The sequence below is a fragment of the Prionailurus bengalensis genome, chromosome B1, assembly GCF_016509475.1.
Source record: "Prionailurus bengalensis isolate Pbe53 chromosome B1, Fcat_Pben_1.1_paternal_pri, whole genome shotgun sequence".
NCBI lineage: Eukaryota > Metazoa > Chordata > Mammalia > Carnivora > Felidae > Prionailurus > Prionailurus bengalensis.
Window position 1 is genome coordinate 150429892 of NC_057344.1, and position 14040 is coordinate 150443931.

Here is a 14040-nt window from a genome sequence, read left to right on the forward strand (position 1 = left end):
GTCAGCACAACACAGGGCTTGAACTCACGAACCAGGAGATCACGACCTGAGCCAAAGGTGGATGCTTAACTCACTGAGCCACCCAGCCACCCCTTCACTGTAGTATTTTTTGTAACTAATGAGCAATTTGTGGAAGATGTATTGACTCTATGCAAATACTTTGTTCGTCATCAGCCTTTCCCTTACTAAATTTAACATCCACTGATTTTTTGGCTTAATCAATCATTGTTATGATGTTTGCTAAGAGGTAATGTTCCCAATTCCATCATTCTACTTACATTCGTTGATGGACATTCCATTGTAATGAAAGACTATTTCTTTTCTCTGCTTCTTTATTCATTTAATTATTTATAAAAATATTGCTTTGTAACCTCCTATTTTATTCAGATTATAATGCTACTATTATTATTTATTTTGATACTAAAATTGTCTTGGATTTGGCCTGTATGAACCCCTTCATGCTGGCTTCCGTGCCTTTTTGGCATGTTCCTATAATTCTTTGAATACTTCCATACGTTCTGGCTTTGTGTGAGTCAGCCTTGAAATCAATCATTTCTCCAAATACCTGTTTAATAAAGAATGGTATTTAGAAGCCAAGACCTGACTGCTAGGTGTGATCATTACTATTGGGGTATTGCTTCTCCCAAGCCCTCTTGGTGGACAGAACTAAAGAATATATGCATATGTATATCCACATCTATATACAGTTATTGAACTATAACTATATATATGTATGTTCATATTTGCATCTATATTTCTTTATCAATGTATTGAAAACTATGGATTCATACCAATATGCCCAATGTCAAAGAAAAATCACAAGGTTCACTCAACCTTTATCCCTTTTAATATTTGTAATTTCCTTCTATTGTGAGAAGCTTGGCTCTTACTATCCTCAAAATATTTACTTATTTACTCAAGTTACCACTGAGTAATCTGACTCCTTGACAGGCTGCTGCTTCTGTCTTCTACTTCCCAATCCTGGGCCCCCACATGAACACACTCTGTGAGGTCCCACCCTGAGTTAGGCTGCTCCCACTGCCACCTCCTTTTTAAAAATTTCATTCATTCATTCATTCATTCATTCTTTTTTTTTTAATTTAAACCTAAGTTAGTTAACATATGGTATAATAATTATTTCAGGAATAGAATTTAGTGACTCATCACTTACATGTAACACCCAGTGCTCGTCCCAACAAGTGTCCTCCTTAATGCCCTTTGCCCCATAAGCCCATTCCCCCACCCAACACCCCTTCAGTAACCCTCAGTTTGTTCTCTGTATTTAAGAATCTCTTATGGTTTGTCTCCCTCTCTGTTTTTATATTATTTTTGCTTCCCTTCCCTTTTGCTTATTTGTTTTCTATCTTAAATTCCACATATGAGTGAAATTATATGAGATTTGTCTTTCTCTGGCTGACTTACTTCACTTAGCATAATACACTCTAGTTCCACCCATGTTGTTGCAAATGGCAAGATTTCATTCTTTTGATTGCTGAATAATATTACATTGTGTATATATAATATATAGATGTACCACATCTTCTTTATCCATTCATCTGTCAATGGACATTTGGGCTCTTTTCATACTTTCCCACTGCCACTTCCTTGGATGGATATGTGTCATTCCACTTAGGCTCTCTTTAAGCTGCCACATTTGAACACCTATTTCACTCACCCGTTTAATGGATTTTCAAGTGAATTATGAAAGAAGGGAGGAAACAATTAAGGAAAGAAGGAGGAATACAGGGAAGCAAGTAAGGAAGAGAGGAGCATAGGCTTAATTGATTTTTATATCAAGATCATGTTAACATTTAGAAAGACTTTAGGAAAAATTTATGCTTCCCTCAGCAGTATATGAGACCGCCTTTTTCTCCATGGCCTGTGTTAAGGTCTAGTATTACAAAATATTTAAATGCTTATTTAATGGGTGCAAATGATACATCTCTATTTAGAGTTCCTTGATTCCTACTGAGATTGCATAGTTTCTCCCATGTTTATTTGATCATTTGTTTCCTTTTTTGGTATTATTTATTTGATAGGAAGTAATAGTTGCTTAGAGAAATTTTGCTGTAAAGCAAAATAGAGAAATGACAATGGCTTAACTTATCAAGGATTTTCTTTCTTTCTTAAAAATGGGTGTATTCACCTTTTGGTATACTAAAAGGAACAATCCAGTACAAAGTAGAAAAATTATTGATGCAGGAGAGAAAGGCTATCAGTTGCTAGAATGACATCTTAATAGACTAGTGGAGGTCAGCATTAGGGCCCAAAAGGAAGAGTCTCAGATAAGAACGATTGATGCATGCATCCATGGGTCAGAGAAAGAAAATGTGTGGATTCAGATGAAGGCAGGCCACTAGATGAGTGTGGGACTTGACTCCTATTTCTTCAAGAAATAAGTAATAAGACCATCAGTTGGGTGAGAATGAGGAGGAATTATTTGAAAAGAACAGAAGTTCTGAAATAATTGTCTAGGAGAGTGTAAGAATTGAATAGAGATGTATAGTAGGATTATTAAATAGCATTTGGGGGCTACTTGAGGTTAGCATCATGAATGTAAAGACAGAAGAGAGTTGAAAGTTTATTCAGGAAATTGCTTATAGAGAAGGACCATGTAATCTAAACTGGTGCCTGGGTAGCTCAGTTGGTTAAACATCTCACTCTAGATTTCTGCTCAGGTCATGACCTCATGGTTCATGAGTTTAAGCCCTGCATCAGGCTCTGCACTGGCAGTGTGGAACCTGCTTGGGATTCTCTCTCTCTCTCTCTCTCTCTCTCTCTCTCTCTCTCTCAAAGTAAATAAATAAACTTAAAAAAAAATTAAACTGCATAAGCAAAATAAATCAGATTTGATTTGGATGAAAGACCATGTAAAGGGGTTCAGTGGACTGAAGGTCTGAGTGGGGTCCAAGAATTGTTGGAGTCAGGTTACTAGAGGAAGTGAACTGGAGAGATAGGCAGTGAATGCATGACAATATCTTAATTTCTTCCTCCCCTTAAATAATTATGTATCTGAAAAATGGAGTTCTAGCTTATACATTATTTTCTTATATTTTTTAAAGTATTGCTCTTTTTTCTTCTTTTTGCATCCTGTGTTTGTAAAAGAGTAAGCTGTATTTTTATATGTTTGATTTCATTTTTTTCCTGGTTATTGATATTCTTAAATTTTATTGAAATATTTTATAGATGAGAACTTTTAAAAGCACTTTATCTTACTTTCAAGTTGTTAGGTTCTCTATTATTAAGATTTATGTTTTTAGTTCTTAGAAATTATTGGCTATTATTTCTTATAATGTTGTCTCACTCTATAATATCCTTATGAGATCCTATGGAATATGTTTTCATCTTATTTTTACCTTTATAGGTATTTTAGGTAATCCTCTTTGCCATTTTTAAATAAGAAATTCTTGGGCTCAGCATTTTAACTACCATTGCTAAATGAACCTTATTTGTTCTAGATGTTTATCAACAGCAATACTTAGAGGTGTTCTTTATAGACTTTTAGAACATGATGCAAATATTAAATGAGACTATTTAAAAATGTTATTATAAAATGTTTTAAAAATACATAATGGATTATATGTAGCTTATTAAAAGTTACCTGGTTATAGGCTGAATATACAAATAGGCAATAGGCAGATTATATATAAAAATGTAAAACTCTGACCCATTACCTTCAGCAATCAGCCCAGAAAACCAACTCACTATCTGTGACAATCAATCCAAGAGGCTCAACAAGAAATTGGTCCCAGGTGACTAGAATTTGATTAGTAATTTAATTAATAGCTGACAACTTCCTTAATATTTTCCTCTGCTTCCAACTTAGGACCAATCACAGGAAGCTAAATATGCACCTTTATCCAATCAAGTAGGATGCCTTACTTTTATTTAACCCTTCTACAGTTTTCCTCTGCTCTGCCTATCTTTGAGTCTGCCAGACACAAATGACAATGGCTGACTCCCTTCCTACAGAAACTCTGAATAAATGCACTTTACCTGTTCTCATTTGGTTAGTCTTTGTTTATTACTGTGTGTGTGTGTGTGTGTGTGTGTGTAGAGAGAGAGAGAGAGAGAAGAGAGAGAGAGAGAGGGAATTTATAATGTATTATGTAGTGTGGTTCCAACATTAATTTCTAGCACTTTATTATTAAATAATTGGCCATTAGGTATAGCTAGTGAAGATATCTCAAAAATTAGATATTATGGGGGCACCTGGGTGGCTCATTTGGTTAAGCATCTGACTTTCAGCTTCGGCTCAGGTCATGATCTCACAGTTTGGTGACTTTGACCACTGCATTGGTCTCTGTGCTGACAGTGCAGAGCCTGCTTGGGATTCTTTCATTCTCTCCCTCTCTCTCTGCCCCTTCCCTTCTCACAGTGTCTCTGTATCTTTCAAAAGAAATTAATTAATTTAAAAAATTAAAAATAAAAAATAGATATTATGTATACTGTTTATGCACAAAGTCCTTATGCATGTGTACTTGATTAATTTGTTACTTCAATAATATTTACAACTATGTGCCAAGTACTGTTGTAAGCACTAAAGAGGCAACAATCCCTGTTTTCAATCTACTAATAAATTGATGAATTAATATATGCATATAGGTACATATATATATACATATATATGTGATATATATGTATACAGAGACAGAGATAACAAGCTATAAATGCTAAGACAAATAAGTAAGCAAAGGTTGAGGATGGAGAGTGAAGGATTCACTATTTTAGAGAACATGGTCAGAGAACTACCTTTGATGAGGTGACATTTGAGCAGAGATGTGAAAGAAATAAAGGATCAAGACTTGTAAGTATCTCTAGGAAGAGTTTCAAAGGAGAGAGAGAACATAAATTACAAACCCGGGGGGCACCTGGGTGGCTCAGTGGTTAAGCGGTCGACTTCCGCTCAGGTCATGATCTCACCAGTTGGGAGTTCGAGCCCCGCATCGGGCTCTGTGCTGACAGCTCAGAGCCTGGAGCCTGCTTCGGATTCTGTGTCTCTCTCTCTGCGCCTCCCCTGCTCATGCTCTCTCTCTCTCTCTCTCTCTCTCTCAATAATAAAGAAATGCTAAAAAAAACAATAAAAAAAATTAAAAAAGAAATTACAAACCCGGAGGACAACATGGCTGGAACTGAGTGAAAATGAAGTTAGAAAGAACAGAGAATTAGTAGGGCAAGATTATATATGGCTTTGTATGCTAAGATAAAACAGTAGTATTCTAACTGTGCTGAAAAGCCATTTGAGCAATATAATCTAATATTTCAATGAGATCACTCTAATTGTTGTATACAGGATAGATTAGATGGAGCCAATTATGGAAGCAGTGATGCCAGTTAGGAGGTCATACAGTATTTCAGATGACTGATGATGAAGTTATTGATTAGGGTGGTATTGGTGAAGATGGTGACAAGCAGTCAGATCTGAATATATAGTTGAAGGTTGAAACTCTAGGATTTTCTAATGGATTGGATGTGGAGAGAAGTCTAGGATCATTTCGAGGTTTTGTCACAACCAACTGGGTGAGTAATGGTGCAATTTACTAAGATTGAGATTGAGTGGGAAGAAGCAGTCAGGAGGTTTAGGGAGAACTAACTGTTAAGGTTGGGACATGTTACGTATAAGATGCCTGCATGAAATACAAGTGAGTATGTTCCGCAGAGATTTAGATATGCAAGTTTGGGGTTCAGAGAATGTATCAGGACTGGAAATATAAGTTTGGGAATCATGAACAGAGAGTATATTTGAAACAAAAAAAGACCATAAAAGTCAGAGAGTAAATGTGATAGAGAAGATATTTGAAGGCTGAGCCCTGAGAACGTGCAAGATTTACAGGTTGAACAGAATGGAGGATTTTGCAAGAAGTTTCTCAGTCATTGCTCTGTAATTAGCCGTTGTTGAGAAGTCATCTAACTCTTAGCTGATTCATGTTTCAAGTATTAGATACAATCTACTACTGCCACAGGTGCACTAAGAGCATGGCGTGTGGTAGTTTGAACACATTTTCATTATTAATTAGCAATAATTTAAAGCCAAAAGGTATCTACAAATTATTTTCTTGGGTAATTGTTCAATAACCTTTCGAACTAGATGTTTCAATCAAACACTAAAAGTACTGTAATTTAATTTATGTAATAATAATGTCTGCCAAACCACTCAAGTCTTTAGTGCCTAAAAGCATGCCTTATAGTAGTAGGAGCCAAATAACTATTAGTTTCATACTGTAATGTTTTGTTGGCAGATATTTAATAGTCACAAAACCATTTTATATACTAGCAAAGAACACTCTAAAAATTATTACTGTAGAGGATATTTCCTATTCATTTGCTTTGGCAGCAAAAAGGGAATATGAATAAGAAATGTATTCCTTGAAATAAAGATCCCATATCCAAGTTATTTCATCAACATTTTCACCTCTGACTTAATGTGAGGCTTAGGTCAAACTGCGTAACTCTTATATAGAGTGAGCTTAATTTTTTCTTGCTACATGTTGGAAGCTATAAGTCTTGATAGGATGGTGTACTGTCCTCAGAAGTCTCTGGTACAGAGTCAGCGTTAATGATAGTGGTGATTATATAGATATGTTAGAATGATATCTCAATTAACCAGCTGTTGTTTTTAGCATGGCCCTATGATTGGCTGAAGAAAGATGGCATGTGACTAGCTTCAAATTGGCAAGAACCCTTTTGAAATTGGGCCCATGTCTGACTCAGATTTAAAGGGTTAAGTCCTGGGAGAAGGAGGTTAACTCTGCATTGTCTTTAATATATTTCGGATGTCAGAGAAAAGATTCCAGATTGTATCCTAGGACCATTTCCAACAGCTGCCAGCCAAAGAAGTAGAAACTCTCTAATGATGAAACCAGTTCAGACTATAAACTACAAGGTATGGAAGCAATGGTTAAAAGGATTAAACACATATGTAAAAATCGATTTGCTTTCTTCCTTATGCCCTATTATAGTTTCCTATGACATGCTTTTTTTTTAATTTACTCCTTATGCTTATATTTTAAATCTATCTTGTTCAAATTTTATTCTCTCTACTTGAACCTTGAATGATTAGGCATTTCAACTTATTGTGTAAAAATGTACTTATAGTCGTTTAAAAATATCTTGGGAGGTTTAAAATGGCATTTATTTTGTTTGAAAACTTTAATTCAGTATGTACTGAAGACTCCTGGGAATTCCTGAAACTCTCATGGACTGCTAATATCAAAATTAAAGTACTACTAGTAGTTTTGCTGTGTTGACATTTGTACTGATTGAAGCAAAAGCAATGGCGTTTAAAACTGCTGGCACCTTAGTGTGAATCAAGACAATGGCACCAAACTGCCATCATATTTTTGCTTTCAGGAATTCCAGAAAAAAAGAATTCCCTTTTCACTTAAGAATGTTATTGATGAAGCAATAAAAAGTATTAATTTTATTAAATCTTGACCATTGGGTACAGAGCTTTATTAATATGCTGGGTGACAAAATGAAAACCATGCATAAACACTTCTGATGCAATACTGAAGTGCAGTTATCTTGAGGAGAGTTCTTGGAGATTTGAAAAAAACTGAAAAAGCTACTATTTAACATATTGTACCATTTTTACTTTCAAGAGCGACTGATGACAAATTAGGGTTACTTAGACTCAGTTTTTTGGCAGGTGAAATTAATAAAGTAAGCCTGCCACTTCAAAGAAAACACTAATTTGTTGTTTGTGATAAAATTCAGACTCACAAGTGTTAATTAGAATTTTAAAAAACTTGTATAATCCTCTAAATTTTACAGCTTTCCAATATACTTACTTTTTATAATGAGGTTGGCGTTATATTAAGAAATATGGCTTTTTTGATATTACATAATGAAATGTGTCAACACTTGAGAGATGTGCATGATTATGTGAATTAAGTGAATCAGAACTTTATAAATAGCAAGCTATTACAAAATCATACACATTAAGAGATCCACTCAAGTGTGACAGAGACTGATGGATTTTAACATAACAAAGTATAAAAATTTCATTGATGTGGTCTCAGATTCTACACGGCAACAACTAATCTCTAAAAAGCGACCATTTTTCAAGTTTTATCATAAAATCAGAATATCCACAATTATTCAAAAGGCTATCAAAATGTTCCTTCTTTCTAATTACATCTCTGTGTGAGATAGAATTTTTCTAAAATACTTCAATCAGAACAACACATGGCAATACAGTGAGCTTACAAGCAAATAAACATTAAAAAATTCACATTTTTTTGAAAATAGTTTTTTTAAAAATAAAAATGTCATTTATTTTATTTTTTTAATTTTTTTTAAACGTTTATTTATTTTTGAGACAGAGAGAGACAGAGCGTGAACGGGGGAGGGGCAGAGAGAGAGGGAGACACAGAATCGGAAACAGGCTCCAGGCTCTGAGCCATCAGCCCAGAGCCCGACGCGGGGCTCGAACTCCCGGACCGCGAGATCGTGACCTGGCTGAAGTCGGACGCTCAACCGACTGCGCCACCCAGGCGCCCCTAAAAATGTCATTTAAATGGCTTATTATTTTTATTTTAAACAATGTTTCAAGTTTCTTAGTGTTAATATATAATACATTAAATATTGATAGATAGTCCATGTAAGCCATAGTGCTTAAAGTCCTCAGTAATTTTTAAGGGTATGGGGTGGTCCTGAGACCAAAATGTCTGAGTATCACTGATTTAATTTTTTGCAAGGAAGAAGCCAGCCATAACAGATTTATGTAATGGTAGGGTGCTAATTCATTAGCCTTGAAGCTAGATTTTAAAAATATATAAGCCCACAAAAAATGTTATCTCTTCTTTTTTCATTCAGTGACTCAGTCCATGACATATTTAACATAGTGATTATACATATGCAGATCAGAAGCTGTGCAGATCAGAAGCTTTAACATGTATAATTCTAGTGCTCTGGGTGATATATATATATACATATATATATACTTTGCTTGTTTAATTAATACTTATCTCCTGGCATTTAACATAATCATTTCCACAGTCACACTGAGGATCTTTAACAAGATATATTTTTGATGATCAGAGCTTTGTGTGACCCTACTATAAATAGTCTTAGGTTTGTTATAGGTCACGTGATTAAAATCATGGAGATATAATTATTTTAGACTAGAAAAAGACATGGGATGAGGTAGTCCAAACTTTCTTTTGGCAGAAACAGAAACAGAGGCCCAGACAAGGATAAATAACATACAAGGTCAGCATGTGACTAATTCTGGAACTGGAATCTGGTTTCCCAGTTGAATATTCTTTTCACTGTACTGCTATTTATTCCCTACTTTCTGATATGTGAAATATTTGATCTTGAGTGCAAAATAATGAATTATGATGTTACTATAATTCCATAAATTGCTGATCTTTGAAACTTTCACCCACTCCTTCAGTCCACTAAAAGGGCCCAATTTTATTAAGTTAATGTTTTGAGGTATTAAATTAGAGGTGGAAAAATCCAATGATGAAAATCAAATTTGGAACTTTAGCTTAACTTTGCAGGTAGTATTATTCTAGTTGTTACCATACCTGCTTTGTAAAAAACATGTATTTTTTACTATGATTATTTGGGTAACATAACTAAACTGAAGCCTCTGAGAAACTATAGATAAAAAGCATTTGAAGAGCCACAAGCTGAAAACATTCTGAAGTTTATACCTATAGGAATATTTGAGCATTAAAATCTACTAATTTTCTGGTTTTTTTCTCTCATTTTCATTATTTTTTATTGTTTTCTGCCCATTCTCTTCTTTCTCTTCTCTACTTCTCCCCTTCCTCATCATCAAATCCAATATGAATTTTCACATTTAAAAAATATTCCATTTATTCAATAATTGGGTATTATCGGTTTTCACATATAAAATCATCCATTGAGAGGTGCCTGGGTGACTCAGTCGGTTAAGCGTCTGAATTCAGCTCAGGTCACCATCTCATGGTTTGTGAATTCAAGCTTCGCATTGGGTTCTGACAACTCAGAGCCTGGAGCCTGTTTCAGATTCTATGTCTCCCTTTCTTTTTGCTCTCTCCCGCTCAGGTTGTCTCTCTCTCTCTCAGAAATAAATAATAAACATTAAAAAAATTTAAAAAATCATCCATTTAGCTTTTCTTTTGTAATATTTTTCTGTATATCTTTGTAGTATTTTTTTTCTCTTTTTTTTTTTAATTTTTTTTTAACATTTATTTATTTTTGGGACAGAGAGAGACAGAGCATGAACAGGGGAGGGGCAGAGAGAGAGGGAGACACAGAATCGGAAGCAGGCTCCAGGCTCCGGGCCATCAGCCCAGAGCCCGACGCGGGGCTCAAACTCACAGACCGCGAGATCGTGACCTGAGCTGAAGTCGGACGCTTAACCGACTGAGCCACCCAGGCTCCCCTTTTTTTTCTCTTTAAAATGTGTATAGCTTTCTTTATGTGGGTATTGCACATTTCTTAAGGCTATTACTAGTTACATTTAATTAGTTTTGCTTTTGTGAAAAGATTTTATTATTTACAACTGGCTAATACTGATAAAATTATTGTTTGCTATATTTACTTTTCAAATCAAGTCACTTTGAAAGCTTTTATTAGATTAACTAATTAATCCTTAACTAACTTCGATACTCTATCTAGAAAATCACATTGTATGCAAATATTAATTTACCTAGCAACCTTTTAATAGTTAAATGTCATTCTATAATTGTGGTCATATCATATTATCATGAGCATTACAGAAAACTATTAAATAGCATTTAAATCCCTCATTATAACAATGGGAAAAACCATGTTTCAGAAGAAATGATAACCTATATTTATACTAGCTAGAAAAAAGTATGCATATTAATCTGTAATCAATCCCTACAATCCCTACTGAAACAGATTTAAAATAATTTTCTCACATGGTGTAAAATAACTGAATGGTTATTTATGTAGAACTCAGAATAAATCATCCCCTTTAAAATCTTTATCTAAATATATTTCATAAATTTTAGCTGTTTAGAATACATTTTTGGAAATTTTATACTAATGATTAAATCCCTGTTTATCATAAACCAAAGAGTATATAAGGGAGAATAATTTGTAATATTTGAAATGTATCATTAAATATAAACTTCTCATCTTACTGTTAATTAGGCATCTAACCATAGTTTTCATGAAGAAATCCTGGCCAGCCTACATTGCATCATGACTGGTTTCATTAATGAATTACGGGCATATAATAACTCCTCCGGTGAGAAGTACTTGAATTATGCATAGATAATTATAGAAATACCTAAGGAATTAGTACACTCACTGGAGATGAATAAAACAGGACACATGGTATAAAGAGGGATGGAGATTAATGAACTTCAGTGTTAAGTGAATTTGGAATGGAACTAGAAACTGGCCAGAGTTCAATGAGAATAAGTATGTTTTGAGATGGGGAACAGGGTTGAGGAAGAGATTGAGAGAAGGTACTCAGGTCAGGGCCAGATTTGGAAATGGAAACTCCAAAGAACAAGGGTGTGTGTGGGGGGTGGATTTTGGGGTGACACCCACCTCTCAGCCTGGACCGATGGTGGGGCTCGAACTCACAAACCGTGAGATCATGACCTGAGCCGATGTTGCACGCTTAACTGACTAACCCACCCAGAAGCCCCAGGAATTGCACTTTAAATTGCTACCCTAAACTGTCAGAGATTTCGTTAAGGAGGTGGTAATTGGGTTGAGCTTTTACAAAGTGTCATACTTAAGTGACAGAAAATAACAGGGAGAACACTCCAATGGGAAGGAGTCTATAGTAATAGAAATTACAAAGTCAGAATGAATATTACACATTTTAAGAATGACAAAGCTTAATTAGGCTTAAAATTCATGATGCAATGTAGCATGGGAATTAAAGGTGGGATGAATTTGATTCTTGGAGGATTAGAATTTCATTGAGCATATTTTTGATGAGGTAGAAAACAAGGAAGCTATTAAAAGGTTTTTTAATAGTGACATGATGAAAGTCATGTTTATAAACAATTAGTTTTTAATGAGCATGAAGGTGAAATAAAAGAAGAAAAGAGTAAAAGTCATAAAATTCAGCTGGAAAGCTATTATAATAGTCATGAGAAAGGAATATATGGACCAAAGAAATAATTTGAGGGAATAATTACCAAAATCATTGGCTTGATACAGAGAACTAAAGTGAGCACTGAGTCAAAGATACATTTCAAATTTTGAGTGTAGCTGATTGAGACATTTGGAGGTGCCATTGACAATGACAGAGAAATTTGGAGGCACAAAGATTTGAGTTTGAGATAACTGACTAGACTGTAAAATTCTCTGAGAGCAGGGTGGTATCATATTTACCATTTTAGCCTTAGCAAGTTGACAGGCTCAATGCCTGGCACATAGTAGTTGCTAAAGAAAATATTTCTTAAAATATATGATTGAATATAGTTATGGTAAGACAATGAAACAAAACATCAATAGGCATCTATAGGACTACAACTTTAATGAGGGAGTAATTGGGGATACAGATTAAGGAGTGGTCTGAATAGAGGAGAGTCCTTTAGAGTCATGAGAATTAATTAATTCATGAAAGAAATTGTTTTGAAAAAAAATCTAGAGGACCTGGTATAGAAACCTCCTACTTGAGGTCTTAAGGGACTTCTTTCAATTTAGAAATTATGAAGAAAAATAAATGCTTATTTAGTGCATGTGCCACTAAACAGTCTTTTCGCATGTAACCCTACTGGGGGTGTGTTGATTAGTTTGACATATTTTTTCATTCAGTCAAAGACACTGACATGTAACTAATACACAAGAATGTAAAAAATACATTAGTCTGTCTTACTCAGATCCAGTATCATTTGATGACAATGGGAATATCTCAGTCTGCTTAATTACAAATGAGAAACATGTAATGATTTTTAATTTTTTAAAATTTTATTTAAATCCAAGCTAGTTAACATATAATGTAGTAATGGTTGCAGGAGTGGAATTTAGTGATTCATCACTTACATATCACACCCAGTGCTCATCCTAATGAGTGCACTCCTTAGGGCCTGTCACCTTTTTAGCCCATCCCCCCACCCAACACCCTGTCAGCTACCCTCAGTTTGTTCTCCGTATTTAAGAGTCTTTTATGGTTTGTCTCCCTCTCTGTTTTTTACTTTATCTTTGCTTCCTTTCCCCTATGTTTATCTGTTTTGTTGCTTAAATTCCCCATGTGACTGAAATCATATGGTATTTGTCTTTCTTTGACTGACATTTCACTTAGCATGGGACATTCTAGTTCCATGCACATTGTTGCAAATGGCAAGATTTCATTCTCTTTGATCTCTGAGTAACACTCCATTCTGTATATACACCACTTTTTTATCCATTCATCAGTTGATGGACGTTTGGGCTCTTTCCATACTTTGGCTACTGTCAACAGTGCTGCTATAAACATTGGAGTACTTGTGCCCCTTTGAATCAGCATTTTTGTATTCTTTGGATAAATACCTAGTAGTGAAATTGTTGGGCTGTAGGGTAGTTCTATTTTTAATTTTCTGAGGAAACTCCATTCTGTTTTGCAGAGTGGCTGCACCAGTTTGCATTCCCGCCAGCAGTGCAAAAGGGTTCCTCTTTCTTCACATCCTTGCCAACATCTGTTGTTGCCTGAGTTGTTAATTTTAGTGATTCTGACAAGTGTGAGGTGATATCTCATTGTGGTTTTGATTCGTATTTCCCTGATGATGAGTGATGTTGAGCATTTTTTCATGTGTCTGTTAGCCATCTGGATGTCTTCTTTGGAAAAGTGTCTACTCATGTCTTTTGTCCATTTCTTCTCTGGATTATTTGTTTTTTGGGTGTTGAGTTTGGTAAGTTCTTTATAGCTTTTGGATACAAACCGTTTATCTGATATGTCATTTGTAAATATCTTCTCCCATTCTGTTGGTTGACTTTTATTTTTGCTGATTGTTTCCTTCACCTTACAGAAGTTTTTATATTGATGAGGTCTCAATAGTTCATTTTTTCTTTCGTTTTCCTCGCTGCTGGAGACATGGCCAGTAAGAAGCTGCTGCGGCTAAGGTCAAAGAG

General features: G+C 34.9%; 1 protein-coding gene across 1 annotated transcript in view; it reads left to right on the top strand.

Annotated features, from left to right (window-relative positions):
* Positions 1 to 6569: 6569 nt before the first annotated feature.
* Positions 6570 to 14040, top strand: part of LOC122478843 (transmembrane protease serine 11F) — a 94324-nt gene continuing 86853 nt past the window's right edge. The window contains exon 1 of the mRNA XM_043572567.1: positions 6570 to 6883. The gene's annotated coding sequence lies outside the window, so the exon portion shown is untranslated. The remainder of the gene's footprint in view (positions 6884 to 14040) is intronic.